We start from the raw sequence: 15034 nt of genomic DNA, 5'->3' as shown, positions 1-15034 counted from the left end.
TTGAAATCCACCACCTCATAGTACAGCAAGACCCCACTATCGCCAGGCCGGCTAGGGCCGACTCCGACTGCCGGAGCTCCGATGCCGTTACACTCGGGTCTTTCAGCTTCCAGGTACGACCGTACATGGGTAGGCCCATGACCAACTTACTCAGCGGCACACCCGCGTCGATCCACGACTGGACGCCGTAGCTGGTGCTGATGTTGCTCGTCGAGTCGTAAAGCAGCGCGTGCGAGCCAGTGGCGGAAGTATCCCAAGAGCCGTGGTAGTCGTAGCACATGGGGTTCACGAAGTCAACGTATCTACGGATAGCTTCGGCTGGGTACGCCCGCTTGACGTCGGACAAGAAAAAGTTCGATGCGAAGTAGATGGCAGCGAAAAGGAGGAGCCGTGGCCGGCGGGAGGTGCGGACCTCGTTTTCGAAGGCAGTACGCCACTCGCGGAAGAGAGCGGCGAGGTTTGACATGTCCTGTACGTTAGCTGGAAATACCCAATTAAGATCAAGGCCGTCGAAGCCATACTGACGAGCGACCATGATGGTGGAGGCGACGAAGGCAGCACGGGTAGAGGAGTTGCTAGCCATGTTGGCGAAAGTGGTTGGACTGGCACCGCCTCCTCCAAGGGAGAGAAGAGCCTTTGCAGGTGGGTTCTTGGCGTGAACAGTGGAAGTGAAGTTGCCCATCCATTGAGCGTCTGTCGACGTGATGATTAGCTGGTAGGTTGTGGAGTCCACTCCGACGAATTCGTAGAAGAGGTGAGTGAAGTATGAGGTCTGGATGGAGGATGAAGGGTCTGTATCCGCCCGCCATGAAGGCCAGTACCCACCTTTAATTGCTTAAGCCGGCACACTGTAAATGAGGAAAAAGAAGACGGCGACAAGAAAGAGTAACACAAGATTCATGCCTGGAAGTTCGGGGAGGCGAGACATGGTTTCGCCGTTGAGGATAGTGAAGAGGAGAGGGTTGGTGGTGGTGAAGGAATTAAGGCTTGCCTGGGTTATATATATATGCGAAAGACATTAGGCTAGCCATGATTTGACTTTTTCTTATTTTATTTTGACCATTGAGAAATTCTCATAGGAAAGAATTGAATATATAGGCATATAGGAGTTAAATGCTGAAAAGTCAGAAGATCAAAAAATGGATCCGTTTCTTGACTTTTCTCGTCCAGCCAGTTTTATGATAGCTTGCAATTACTCCGTTTATACCAAAATCAATTCCCCATGCAGACTATTTCTGCTGTGGACCAATCAAGATAGGCCGACTTCATAACTCGTTAAACTTAAAAGCTTAAGATGTTAGATGAATCACAAGATAGGCCGACAACAATGGAATGTTAACACTAGATTACTTGATCAAACAAGCTATAATGCCATCATAAGAAAGTGAGTTTCCTTAATAGGTTTTTGTCTCTAACACATATTAGGCCATTTAGGGGGATATTATTCGGTACGAATTATTTTTACTTTTTGTGAGTTTCAGAAAATAAATCAAAACCATCTACTTTGAAAATAATTTGGTTCTTAAAACTAAAATACAAAAAGCATGTTCTTGGTTGTATGCATTTTTTTCCTTAAAAATGGAGATCATTTTCTTCAATTTATGGTTTAAAGAACATGTTTTCATCTAGTGAGTAATATCATGTTTCATAATAAAGAAAGTCTGCTATTAGAATGAGAGTGGATTTTCTTAGGCAATTTATCTGTAGTGCAAAATTTACTTTTGTTTCAAAATAAAAAATATGGATTGTTAAATTCGAAACAAAACTAAGGCTTCATTTGGATGCTGTGTAAATACAAAAGTACAACAATGTATTTGGAAAACAACCCACCAGGTAAGTGCAAAAAGATGGACCGGTCATGTAAAAGTTTTGCACTGATGTTTGTTTGGAAGATCAGTTTAAATTATGAGCCAATCAAATAATTCTCCAATTACTTAAGCTAACAAGTCGTTGGCGGCCAGGAACAATGGCGAAGTTAGCCTCACACAATTGAATCCCATCGATACAATCCTCTTGGATATCACATCCAAAGGCTGTCCGCTTAGGCCCTCTGCCACCATGGCTTCGAGGTGCGTTGCCCAATTCACACACACTAGCTTCACTCGTTGCCCATCTTCATCAACGATCCACCACGAATTGGTGTAGAGAGGCAGAGCAACCACCGGAGAAACGATCAGAAAAGCAAGAATGACAAACGACCAAAAGAGCAGACTCAAAGTCCTGAGGATGGCGGAGCCCTTCTTCAGTAAATCCTCTCTCCTCCACCGTTGATGGACGACACCCCGAACATTGGCGTCTCCTGGTTCTCGATTGGATTTTTCAATCGGAGGAGGATAGGCGATTGGATTTTTTAATGATGGATCCCATGAATTTGCCATTTGCCTTTTCCTAGTGGCAGAGTTGTGGAAGTCTGTTTTTCGGTTCGGAAGACTGGACTACGTCTTGAGATTTGTCTTGTGTTAACTGTTAAAGTGTACGACGACGATGAGGGGAAGAGAGAGGGAGAGAGAGGGAGAGAGAGGGGGGGAGTGGAAACAACGGTGGTGGATGGTGTTGGTGAACGAAACAACGATGAACGCAAGCAAACTCGACAGTGCCAAGAGAAGAGTCGTTGCTTTTACCGTTTTACATCGAAAAGCCTTCCGGTCGAGATATACATCGACTGTCAAGGTAAAAGGTGTTTGAAGGTGAGGTTTTACATTGATATTCGGTGTACTTTTGCGCTCCATCCAAATAACGCAAAACTGGACGGGAGTGTAAAAGTACATCGAACCGGCTTTTATACCGCATCAAAACGCAGCCTAATTTGTTTTTGCTTTCCAAGATAAAAACATAATTCAAAAATGCCTTTCAATTTTTAATTTGCTAATATGATAAAAACAAATGAAAACAAAATATTCATATTTAGAAGACCCCCTTAGTGCCGTCAACTTTATCTTATTTTAATGACTTTGACCATATAATGAAAGGATAGAGTACTTAAGGCCCCGTTTGGTTTGCAGGAGTAGGGATCTGAAATCAGAATCAAAATGGGATATCCTGATTCCAATTATTTGATTGGGTAAAATCAGAATTCTATTCTCTTTCTTGCTAGAATAGCATTTTCACATTTGAGGGAATGATCATTCCTTACCCCTCCTGTCACCAAACGGACCCTAAATATTAATATAAATTCCCACCAAAGTATGTTATATACTTATACTATTCTTAAATCGGACTAATTATCCACGTTGGGTAAAGTCAACAAGCTAATCTCCCTCTCTATATAATAAGAAAATAATTAATTTGATTGACCAAGAAATGGTCGTTCTCTAACAGTTGCGCTCGTAATTGGGAGATGACTCAACAAATTAACATGGAAGTCATATATGTGATTGTAACTTGTAAGTCATTATAGAGTTTAAAGATATTATAGATAGAACTATATTGCAACCTTAACTAGGGCTTTGGTCTTAGTGTAAATGATAAACCTACTTATTGCCCATTGGCTACCATTTTTTACCAATTTAGAAGCTCTAATTGTCTGGGCCTGTCAATTTAACTTAAGGCTGTGTTTGGTTGCAATACAGATTTATTTGTATTAATGCAAAATTATGGTAAGACAAATGATTTGGGTGTAAATTCTGATTTGTTTTTGTTATAAATTTTATCTTACTTTATTTAATTGCAGTATAATTTAAGTAAAATAAGACCTGAAGTAAAATAAAGTAAAACCCAAAATAAAATTAGACTATAATTTATAATACTCCCATGCATTTGTACTAGTGCAAATAAAATTATATATACTATCAAATGCAGCTTAAATTGCAAAGTGCCAACCAGCTGGTTGGTGAAGTCTCATATTGGTTGTAGCAGAGAGTTGGGATTGAATCCTGCTTGCACCTGGGTTCAAGGGATTATGGGTTGGGGGATAGGCTACCCCCATTGTGTAGCCTTTCAGAAAGTATCAAAAAGAAAATGCAGCTAGCTTACATGGTGTTTGGAAGTATGGGGGCTTTTCGGGACTGATTTTCAAGAAAAAGACACCCATGCTTCCAAGACCTGTTTTCACAAAAAAAAAACGCTTCTGCCATGTAGGCAGTGAGCAACACTATGCTGTTTGGTAAGGTGATTTTCATCACCATTTTTCATGTATGTGCTGATAGGTAAGCACCACATAGGATACACATCAGTCAACTGTTGGGGGAAACGGTTCACCGATGCATGAAACACCAAATTTGACATTTCATGCATCGGTGGGATCCCAATTTTCGAGATATGCCCGATTTTTTAATAATCGGCTGAACCAAACAATGAAATACATAGACGTTTGTTGAAACACCTATATGAATCCAATGTGACACCGTTACTTTTTGAAAAATGGCCACAGTTCCAAACATCCCCTTAAATTCTTCTTTGCATTAGACGGGTATTTATTTTCAATGCTTTTAAAGTTAGGTGTTTGTTGAATGATAGATGAGCTCATCATCCATTAGTGACACATAAACACCTTCAATAAATAGGTAGGCTTGACCTGCAATCTCATCTAGAAGCATAAGCTATCTGAGGTTAATGGCCTAATATTATATTCCGGTATTGATTGATAATATTAACATGGACTCCCACTATTATGATCAGATAAAGATTTCTCAAAACACACCAATTAGCTTATTAGCCACATGAGTTCAAGTCAATAAGGTGATGTCCCTGTCCATTCCTCTATATCTAGCTATCTTTCATATAGACCAGTTGTTATGATATTTTCAAGCAAATATTTCAATTAGATAGTTGAGATTATCCAAGTAAACAATCTAATAGAATTTGGTCAACCAAGAAATGGGTTTTGTTAACGAGTGAGAAATTGAGAATCACTGAATAAACTTAATATGATGGGCCGCCGCTTGGATATCCCACACTTACGCCTTATACTAAGGTGTTCACTAACCAAAGAAAATTCATCAAAATTCAAAGGGGGCGGGGGAGCCGAAGATTTTGATTGATCAAAGTTGTTCCCACTTTCACTTTAGTGACAATAAGTCTGATCTGATCTTCTCTGCTCCCAATAAGAAACGCTTCCAATATGATCTCACATGTCACATCTCACTAGGGGGTGTAAATGGACCCCCTAGTGATTCGAGAAGAAGCATCTCGAATCAAAATGCGGAAGTGATTCGAGAGAGATGGAAAAAGATATTCGGCCTCGTGCGTGTCATGCAATGGATACACGCACGGGCTTCTTACACGTGAGATGCGAAATCTACTCGCACGAGTAGATTCCGTTTCCTGCGGGTAGATACCATCCATTCTAGTATATACATATATATATATAGACCAGCGGAGGGGCCCTGCTTCATAAGGGTTGGAATAGAACCGTTGACTCGTTGACCCAGTGTTTGGTCAAAAATCATTAAAAAAATCAATAACCTATTGACATGAGCAGTCGAATCATTGACCCATTGACCCATTCAATGATTTTTAACTGTTTTTTTTTTATTTTTTTTAATCGAAAACCATTTAGGCAATTAGTTTCGTTTTTATCTTAATCTCGGTTCCTAGCCAAAAGTCATTGAATCGGTCAATGACTCATTGACTCGAGTGATCAAACTATTGACCCGTTCAATGGTCTTTGGTCATTTTTTTTTATTTTTTAATTTTTATTATCAGTACGGGCCATCCGTTCAAATTGAACAATTGAACCGTTGACCCAAAAACCAGTGGCCAAAAAGGTTCCGTTTTCAAGTTATATGATTCACACACTCGAATGACCTAACATGTATGATACTGCTTAATGGACCTCACACACTAAATCTTTTGCCTGTAATTTTTGTTGTCAAAATGGGTTGTTCATTATTTTTTAACTTTTTTAATTGGGAACCATCCAGGCAACTAGTTCTGCTTTACCTCAATCTCAGCCCCTGGCCAAAAACCATTGAATCGATCAACAACCCATTGACTTGAGTGGTCAAACCGTCAACCCATTCACCCATTAAATGGTTTTTGGTTGTTTTTTATATTCTTTTAATTTTTGTTGTCATAATGAGTCGTCCATTCAAACCGGAAGATCGAATCGTCGACCTAAAATCTAGTGGCCAGAATCGTTCCATTTTCGGGTCATATGAGTCACATGCTCGAATCACATAACATGTATGATATCGCTCAATGGACCTCACACACTCAATATTTTGCCTGTAATTTTTATTAGAATGGATCGTCCATTCAATCTAGACGATCATACCATCGACCTGAAAACCAGTGGCCATAACGGTTCCATAATTATTTTCTTATAATTTTTTTGTTATCAGAACGAGCCGCCCATTCAAACCAAACGATCAAACCATTGATCCAAAAATCGGTGGCCAGAATAGTTCCATTTTGGGTCATATGAGTCACACGCTCGAGTGGCATAACACGTATAATACTACTTAATGGACTTCACAAACTCAATTTTTTGCCTATAATTTTTGTTGTCAGAACGGATTGTCCGTCAGAACCGGACGATCAAACCATCGACCTGAAAACCAGTGGCTAGAATGGTTTTGTAATATTTTGCTTGTAGTTTTTGTTATTAGAACGGGCCATCCGTTCGAATCGAACGGACAAACCGTCGGTTGTAAGAACATTATTAACAACATTTATCAATAATAATAAGTAATTATACTATTTAATTAAGTAATGATTAATGATAGTTTTAATAATATTATTTAGTTATTTTTAATATAATAGTAATTATTAAATTTATGAATATGATTTATTAACAATATTCATTAAATTAATAATTACCAAAGTTTAATTAAATTAGCAGTATTTATCAGTAATAGTCAGTAATTATAATATTTTATTAAATAATCAATAACAATACTTTTAATAACATTTTTAATTATTTTTAATATAACAATAATTACTAAATTTATTAACAGTATTTATAATTTTAATTTAAAGTAAAAGTAAAACAAATATCTTTTTATTAACAATATCTATAATAACAGTAATTATTAATTATAATCACTAATTATATATTTATTAAATTACTATAATAATCAGTAATTATTAAAACTGGGTTACTAAATTTATTGACAGTATTTTTTAATAACAATATTTATAATTTTAATTTAAAATAAAATTGAAGTAAATATCTAATTATTAACAATATATAACAGTAATTATTAATTATAATCACTAATTATATATTTACTAAATTAATGTAATAATCAGTAATTGTTATTATTATAGTAATTAAGATTATTATTATCTATAGGAAATGGATGCTCACACGAGTAGATTCCATTTCCTGGATGTAAAGAGCACCCGTTTCCTTTTAATATACATATATATATATATATGAGATGAACAAAGCAAATTATACCTTTTGAACCAAACCAACATTGACCAATTTGTGACAAGAATACATCATAAATAGTAGAAAAAAAAAAACAAAAGCAATGATGGAATCGAGAACAGCTAATTAAATTTAAACTAACATTGAACTTAACAATAAAACTCACCCAACACTATTTTCTCCTCCGTCGATTTGAAATCATCATAAATGAAAGGGAAAATTTTCGATCAGTACCATGTGCTTTTGCTTGAGTGACAATTTGGTCCACAAACCTTAAAATGCGTTAATCCAGTATCCGAACTTTCAAAATGTGACAATTAATTCAGTACCTGAACTTTCAAAATGTGACAATTTAGTACATGCCATTAACCAGTCTTTTAATTAGCCATTAAATGATATTTGAAAAGTCAAGAACGTCCTTCGAATGCCATATAATTCTCTTTATCAACCATCCAAATGTTGACAAAAAATCTGAACAGTCCAAAATCCTAACCTCTTCTATTTAAAAAAGTTGGTGATTGTTTAGAAGAATTTAGAATTTGGGATTGCTCATTTTTATTGTTAATGTTTGGATGGTTGATAAAGAGAATTAGATGGCATTTTTTTTATTTTTCAAATGTCACTTAACGACTGATTGATTGGAATGGTTAACAACAAGTACTGGATTGTCATATTTTGAAAGTTCAGGTACTAGATTGTCACATTTTAAAAGTTTAAGTACTAAATTGTTGCATTATAAAGTTCAGGGACCAAATTGTCACTCAAGCCAAAGTATAGGGTACTAATTAGGAATTTCCCTAGATGAAATTCATCCATTTAAACCCTAAAAGGAGAGAAAAGATAAAACTAAATAGTTACATCTAGTCAAAAACAAGTTATCTAATAAAAACCATTTGATCAAGTGGTTGGACCATTGACCCATTCAACCCGGTGATCAAGTCATGGGTTGCATAATAAATGTGTATGCAAATTTTAATATGGTTTAAACATAAAAAAAATATATTTATATATGCATATATTACATATAAAAAGTAAGATACATATTTATGCATGTCTAACCACATGGGTTTTTAAAACATGGTCCTTAATTTGCCCATTATTTATTTTTTCTTGTATTTTCTTAGATGTTTTAAAAACTGAACAGGAAACCGAGAAGAGTCAATGCGTAGGAGATCCGGAATGGAACCCCTCCCCTTTTTCCTTTAGGTGACAGGGAGTTAAGCTTTGATCAGTGCAGGCCCGTGTTCACACCATTTGAACAGTCTCTTACAACCTTCAACCTTGCATTGGGAATATCTATGCATGTAAGCAAATAAGTACAGAGGATTTGCAAAGCTTTTCCTACCTTTCCCTTCCTTTCCCCTGCATTTTCCTTCAAACCAAAATGCAAGGAAATAAAAGCTTTTAACCAAGGCCGAATCCCTGAACTCAGTAACGGTCATTAGTTCAACCGTCCGGTCAGATGGTCAACCAAGGCCGAATCCCAGAATTTTGCGGACTGGGCTGGGCATGATGAATGAAATGATCATATGCATCCCTGGTTCTATCAAACTCTTTTAACGTGATCAGACTTGCTTTTAACCAACCAAGTCACCGAGTATTACATAGGGCAATGTATCGCGAAACAACAAAACAGAAGTGGTTCTTTCTGTGGCAGAAAAGAGTTTCCTCACATAAAGCAACACCTAAGTCGATGACCAGAGAAGACAGAAATGACAAAAGTGATAAAATAAATGATGATCACATTCTGTTTTGGTTAAATAGAAATTTATTAAAAGAGGAAACCAGAACACAGATCATCAGTACAAACATAAACAAAAACAACCTACATCAACCCACCACCACTACCTCCTACACCACAGAGACGAGACTACCATTAGCTACTACAACTAAAAGGTTCAACAAAGTTATTAAAACTTGATATATCAGCAGATGAACAGGACATCGACCAAACAGGGTTCACCAAAACACTTCATCGTTGTCGACGTAACCTCTGCATGCAGAAGTATGATCTGTTCCACTCAAGCTCTTCCCTTTCTCATCTTCTCAACCAATCCCTCCAATCCTTTGTAAGAACTTCCACCAACTCCAACAGCCTTCCTAGCCTCTTCCCCAATACGGGCTGCTTGGGCTTTCAGCTTCTCGTCTCCCATCATCTCCCTAATTTTGTCCCCTATCTCGTACCCCTTCACTATCTCTTCCCAACCCCAAGTCTCAATCCATATCCCTAACCCACTCTTTGTAATTACCTCTCCATTTATCTTCTGATCCCCACCTTGTGGCCATCCCAAAATGGGCACACCGTACAATGCAGCCTCAGTGATCGAGTTCCACCCACAGTGACTGAGAAACAAACCCACAGCCGGGTGAGCTAGCACCTACCCTTGCTCCACCCAGCTCTTCACCACTAGCCCCTGCTCCTTCACTCTCTCCAGGAACCCATGACCCACAATCTCATCCACCTTCTCCTCATCCTCTCTGTCCACTTTCTTTTCCTTCACCACCCACAGAAACCTGTACCCACTCCGCTCAAGCCCATCACCCAGCTCTCTAATTTGTTCTCTAGACGCAGCTGTCCTATTCCCAAAGCAAACATACACCACTGACCCTACCGGTTGCCTGTCGAGCCATTCCACTGGTGAGCCCTTCTCGAATTCCAATGGTACAAACGGCCCGACCGTGATCACCGGCGGCAACCTGCCCATCACCTTACCACCGTTAAGCGCTGCCACGGTTGCCTTGTCTAGACCGTCGAATGCATTGACCAGAATTCCATCGGAATTTACGATCTCTTGACCATTGGCTATGAACTGGGTCCTGAAGAGGCTACTAGGATCTACAAGGGGTGGTGGAAGCCATGACTTGGGTAGGGGTGGAATACCAGGAATTTCGATATAATCGGTAGTTTTAGAGGAAGTAGCCCTAACCCGACCCGTAAATCGACCAATCCGACCCGTAAATATCCCTGACACAAAGACTAGGCCAAGAACGAAAATCTTGAGATTAGGTTGGGATGGAAATGATCACTTCTAATAATCCAAGGCAATTTAATGATGTTGTTGCACATTCATTTGAAAGGTGGGGAAGAGAGACTTTTCAAGCGTCAAAACATATAGAGGAGCTTTAAGTGGTAGTCAGATAACCTAAGGGAGGGAGATTGAAGTAATTTTCCCAATTGATTAATTAATTCTTGCCTTCAACAAGTCATAATTCATTTTAAGTTTCAACACATGGTGGTTCAAGTGTTTTAATCTTTAGGGTAAATTTTTGAAACTTTTCCTAAAGTTCTATGGTCATTGCTTAAACTTTCTGAATTTTGGTAATTGCAATAATTTTCTTTGAATGTTTTATCACAAGTAGATTCTTTTTACTAAAATTTTCTAATATAAGGTATTAAAATGTCCAAAATATTCATATAATTACTTTTGACTAAAATATTGATTTTCCAAAATTTTTCTTTATATTAATCATTACTTCAAATCCTTCCAATCCTTTTACCAAATTTTGACTTGATATCAATTGCATAAAGGTCAATAAAAGGGTCTATCTATAATATGATTAAGAAAAGTCAGGAAAAATGATTATAATTAAGAAACTTTACGGGAGGCTTCAGCAATTTACTAATTATTAAATTATCCTTCTGTAAAGTGTGTGACAAGTGGAGTCGTCATTGCTAGTACAAATGATATCCTCATGTTGCAAATCACAATCAAAGCCATTAAAATGTTACCGTGATGTTCAGTACAATTGCCACTTGGAATTCAGCAAAGTAATTCGCAGTTACGATTTACCGCTTACGTGTATGTTTTATTGTTCTTCTGGCGCCACATGGGCATAGATAGTGATGATATTGATGCAAAACCATGGTAGTGCAGAGTTCAAATCTGCGCCCCACTCACTCTCGCCCCACAAATGCCCCACACGCCCGTACTAAGCCATCTGTCCCTTCAAACGCTGTTCACTTGTCCCGCATGCGGGGCTTACGGGACGTCCGTTAGCCCATCCGTTAGCCCCAAAACTCCTAAAACATATTCTTTGAAATCTCAAAAGTCAAAGCCCTATTCCCACTTTCTCTCGAATTCGTGCAGTTGGTCCCCTGACCCCTCGTTCTTCTCCCCTCACACCCGAGTTCTCTTCTCCTTCTCCGGCACCGGCGATCTACTTTCTCACACATTTCTTATTTTTTTCTTTTTTTTTCTGATATTTTGGTTTTTCAGAAATCAATGAAACCGACGGCAACAGTGCTTTGTCCTCCGGATCCGGCGATCATCCGGAGGTACTCTTCAGCTCTCATATTTGAACTTTGTTCACACATTTCTTTCTTTTTCAGATGTTTTGGTTTTTCAGAAATCAGAGAAACCGGCGGCAACAGTGCATACAAGGACAGGGAAGATCATGATTCATGGTTTTATCCACCTGTTAGTTGCCGAAGTAGATTAAGCTAGATTGAGAAAGAAGAAAGACGTATGATCGAATTTTCTGGAAATATATAATAATGTCATGATGAAAAGGCCTATTTATTTATTTCTGGTAGGCGGTGTTCTATACAAAATTGAGGATTAAAACCCCAGAGGAAGCTTTGTGTGGCCACGTACGTAGGTATCAAAATCGATCCAGTGGAAAAAATCAGAAGAGCTTGCTAGCAAACTCTCTTGATGAAGATGCCGACGACGCAGCGAGATCTCCAAGCTCTGAAATGCTCCTACCAAGTTGTAAAGCCACCCTCATTTCAAATAACTCTCCATTCTCTCTTCTCCCCGCTTTCCCTTCCTTGAGAATGGACTTTATGTACTCTTCCATGAGTCTAAAGAAGCTGGCCAGCAGAGCTCCGATATATCTCAAATATCATTCCTACTTGCCCACCATGCTCCAAGGTATTCACCACGCTTGCCATAACTCCAGCAACCACACCCAAAAACACAGCCCAAGATCCATGCAACGGCGATCCCATTCCCACCAAAGCAGACCCAACGGCAACCAGGCCAGTGAGTATATATAGGACCAGTAATTGCTAAGGTCCTGCTAACTTTCAAAGCTAATTTGCTCAACCTCACATACTCTTGGATATCTTTCCTCTTCAGCAGCTCTACAATCTGCTTCATTTCCTCTTCCAGCTTCCCACTCCAGCCGTTCTTCGCGGCTCTCCGACGATGACTGCGGCGTTTCTGCTGTTGCGGCCACCACACAGCAGGCTCTACAGTTGCAGGGAACTTGTCGAGCAATGTTCCAAGCAGGGGAAGGGGGTAGGCCTTGTCAAGCGCCAATACCTTCTCCATGGCGTCCTTGACATCCATAGTAGTAGGATTGCTAAGGGCAAGGGTTGTTCGGATCTGCCCATTAAGCTGCTTGAACAGCCTAGCAGCATTACGTTGTTCCCCAGCTAGTTGAGATGGCTGGATCTTGTTAATCACCAGCAGCATCCAGTGTCTGCCGAATACAAAAGAGTGGATGAGAGCTTGAGCGCAACAAGTGGTGCTCCCACTGCTCCACATGTTGCTGCAAGTTGTCGCCGGTTGCCGCCGGTTTCTCTGATTTCTGAAAAACCAAAAACATCAGAAAAAAAAAAAAGAAATGTATGAAAAAAGTTCAAAAATGAGAGCTGGAGAGTACCTCCAGATGATCGCCGGTTGTCTTTATAGATCGCCGGATCCGGAGGACAAAGCACTGTTGCCGCCGGTTTTTCTGATTTCTGAAAAACCAAAATATCAGAAAAAAAAGAAAAAAAAAAACAAGAAATGTGTGAAAAAGTTGAGCTGGAGAGTACCCGCCGGTTGTCGTTGGACCAGCTGCACGAACTCGAGAGGAAATGGGAATAGGGTTTTGAGATTTCAAAAAATATGTTCTCGGAGTTTTGAACTCAATGTGCAAATGATATGAGTGTAAATTCTGAGATATTTTTGTTTTAAATTTTAGTTTATTTTGTTTGATTGCTTAAGATATAAAGCAGAATAAAGTAAAATCTAAAAAAAAAAAATTGCATCTTATCCATTTGTACTAATACAAATAAATTTGTACCGCAATTAAACACACAGCCTTAGGCAACCCACCAAAAGAGTTTTTTGAACAATCAAAACCCACCCATGAATTTTATAAATTTCACGTGATTGATTAACATGTTTATGATAATCGTTGATTGGTCATAAATTTTTCAGATATCTTTTCGGTACCATAGTCCATTCTATTGTAATTTTTGTTTTATAGAAATTAAATCAGATTTAATCAGATTCGATATCTAACATCCTTAACATATTCGAATTTGAATTGACCTTTGTGAGATCTGATCAAATCTTCATATCAGATCAAATATAAGATTTATGTTATCAGATCATATTTAGGGCTTGTTCATTTGCTCTGAAGTTTGACATCTAAATGTGTAATAATTAAATTAAGAGGTATATCGATATTGAAAAACTTTTTTTTCCTCTAAACTCCAAATGAAGAGAATGTTGTTCTGATTTTTGAATTCTAAAGATTATCAAATATTCATTTTGACATGAGAGTTTTGTTTGTCTTTTAAGAGTATCATTGGAGAACAAAAAGTTGCATGATTGCACTTTAAGAGATAAGAGATAAGAGGAAACGAGTAATGAGTTTTGTCGATCAATAACGACTTGAGTAGTCGAACCATTGACTCGTTCACCCATTCAATGGTTTTTAGCAATTTTTTTTTAAATTTTTCTAATCAAGAACTATCCAGTCAACTAGTTTCGTTTTATCTTAATCTTGGTTCCTAGCAAAAAATCATTGAATCGGTCAATAATCCATTAACTCGAGTGATCAAACTATTGACCCGTTCAATGTTTTTTGGTCATTCGTTCAAATTGAATAGTCAAACCATTGACCCAAAAACCAGTGGCCAAAAAGGTTCCATTTTCAAGTTATATTAGTCACACGCTCAAATGGCATAGCACATATGGTACTGCTTGATGGACCTCACACTAATTTTTTTGCATGTAATTTTTGTTGTCAAAATGGGTTGTTCGTTTTTTATTTTTTAATTGGGAATCGTCCAAGCAACCAGTTCTGTTTTACCTCAATCCCAGTCCCTAACCAAAAACCGTTGAATCGATCAACAACCCATTGACTTGAGTGGTCGAACCGTCAATCCATTGACCCATTCAATGGTTTTGGCTGTTTTTTATACTTTTTAATTTTTATTGTCATAATGGGTTGTCCATTCATATGAGTCACATGCTCGAATGACATAACATGTATGATACTACTCAATGGACCTCACACTCTCAATATTTTGCCTGTAATTTTTATTGTCAAAATGGGTCATCTGTTCAAACTAGACGATCAAACCATCGACCTAAAAACCAGTGGCCAAAATGGTTCCATAAATTTTTGCTTATAATTTTTTTTTGTCAAAATGGACCGCCCATTCAAATCGAACGGTCAAACCGGTGGCCAGAATGGTTCCATTTTCGGGTTGTATGAGTCACACGCACGAATGACATAACACGTATGATACTACTTAATGTACCTCACAAACTCAATTTTTTGCCTATAATTTTTGTTGTCAGAATGGACTGTCCATTCGAACTGGACGGTCAAACCATCAACCCGAAAACCGATTGCCATAATGGTTTCATAATTTTTTGCTTGTAATTTTTGTTGTTAGAATGGGCCATCCGTTCGAACCATATGGTTAAACTATCAGTTGTCAGAACATTATTAACAACATTTATCAATAATGGTAAGTAATTATACTATTTA

The 15034-nt window shown here is 38.1% G+C and overlaps 2 pseudogenes across 1 annotated transcript; both read right to left on the bottom strand.

The window, feature by feature from the left end:
• Nucleotides 1–9065: 9065 nt before the first annotated feature.
• On the bottom strand, nt 9066–10530 carry LOC148869637 (UDP-glycosyltransferase 708G1 pseudogene; annotated as a pseudogene).
• Nucleotides 10531–11790: 1260 nt separating this feature from the next.
• Nucleotides 11791–13397, bottom strand: LOC148869636 (putative F-box protein At4g22030; annotated as a pseudogene). The gene is made up of 4 exons (XR_016107259.1): nt 13394–13397; nt 13080–13171; nt 12926–13004; nt 11791–12850 (listed from the first exon to the last, which is right to left on the bottom strand). The product of XR_016107259.1 is annotated as a putative F-box protein At4g22030 (transcript).
• Nucleotides 13398–15034: the final 1637 nt, after the last annotated feature.

This window comes from Nelumbo lutea, chromosome 2 (assembly GCF_056320005.1).
Source record: "Nelumbo lutea isolate HS-2025 chromosome 2, American lotus-T2T, whole genome shotgun sequence".
Classification (NCBI taxonomy): domain Eukaryota; kingdom Viridiplantae; phylum Streptophyta; class Magnoliopsida; order Proteales; family Nelumbonaceae; genus Nelumbo; species Nelumbo lutea.
Note: the sequence above shows the minus strand (reverse complement) of the source record. Positions and strands in the feature narration are given on the sequence as shown.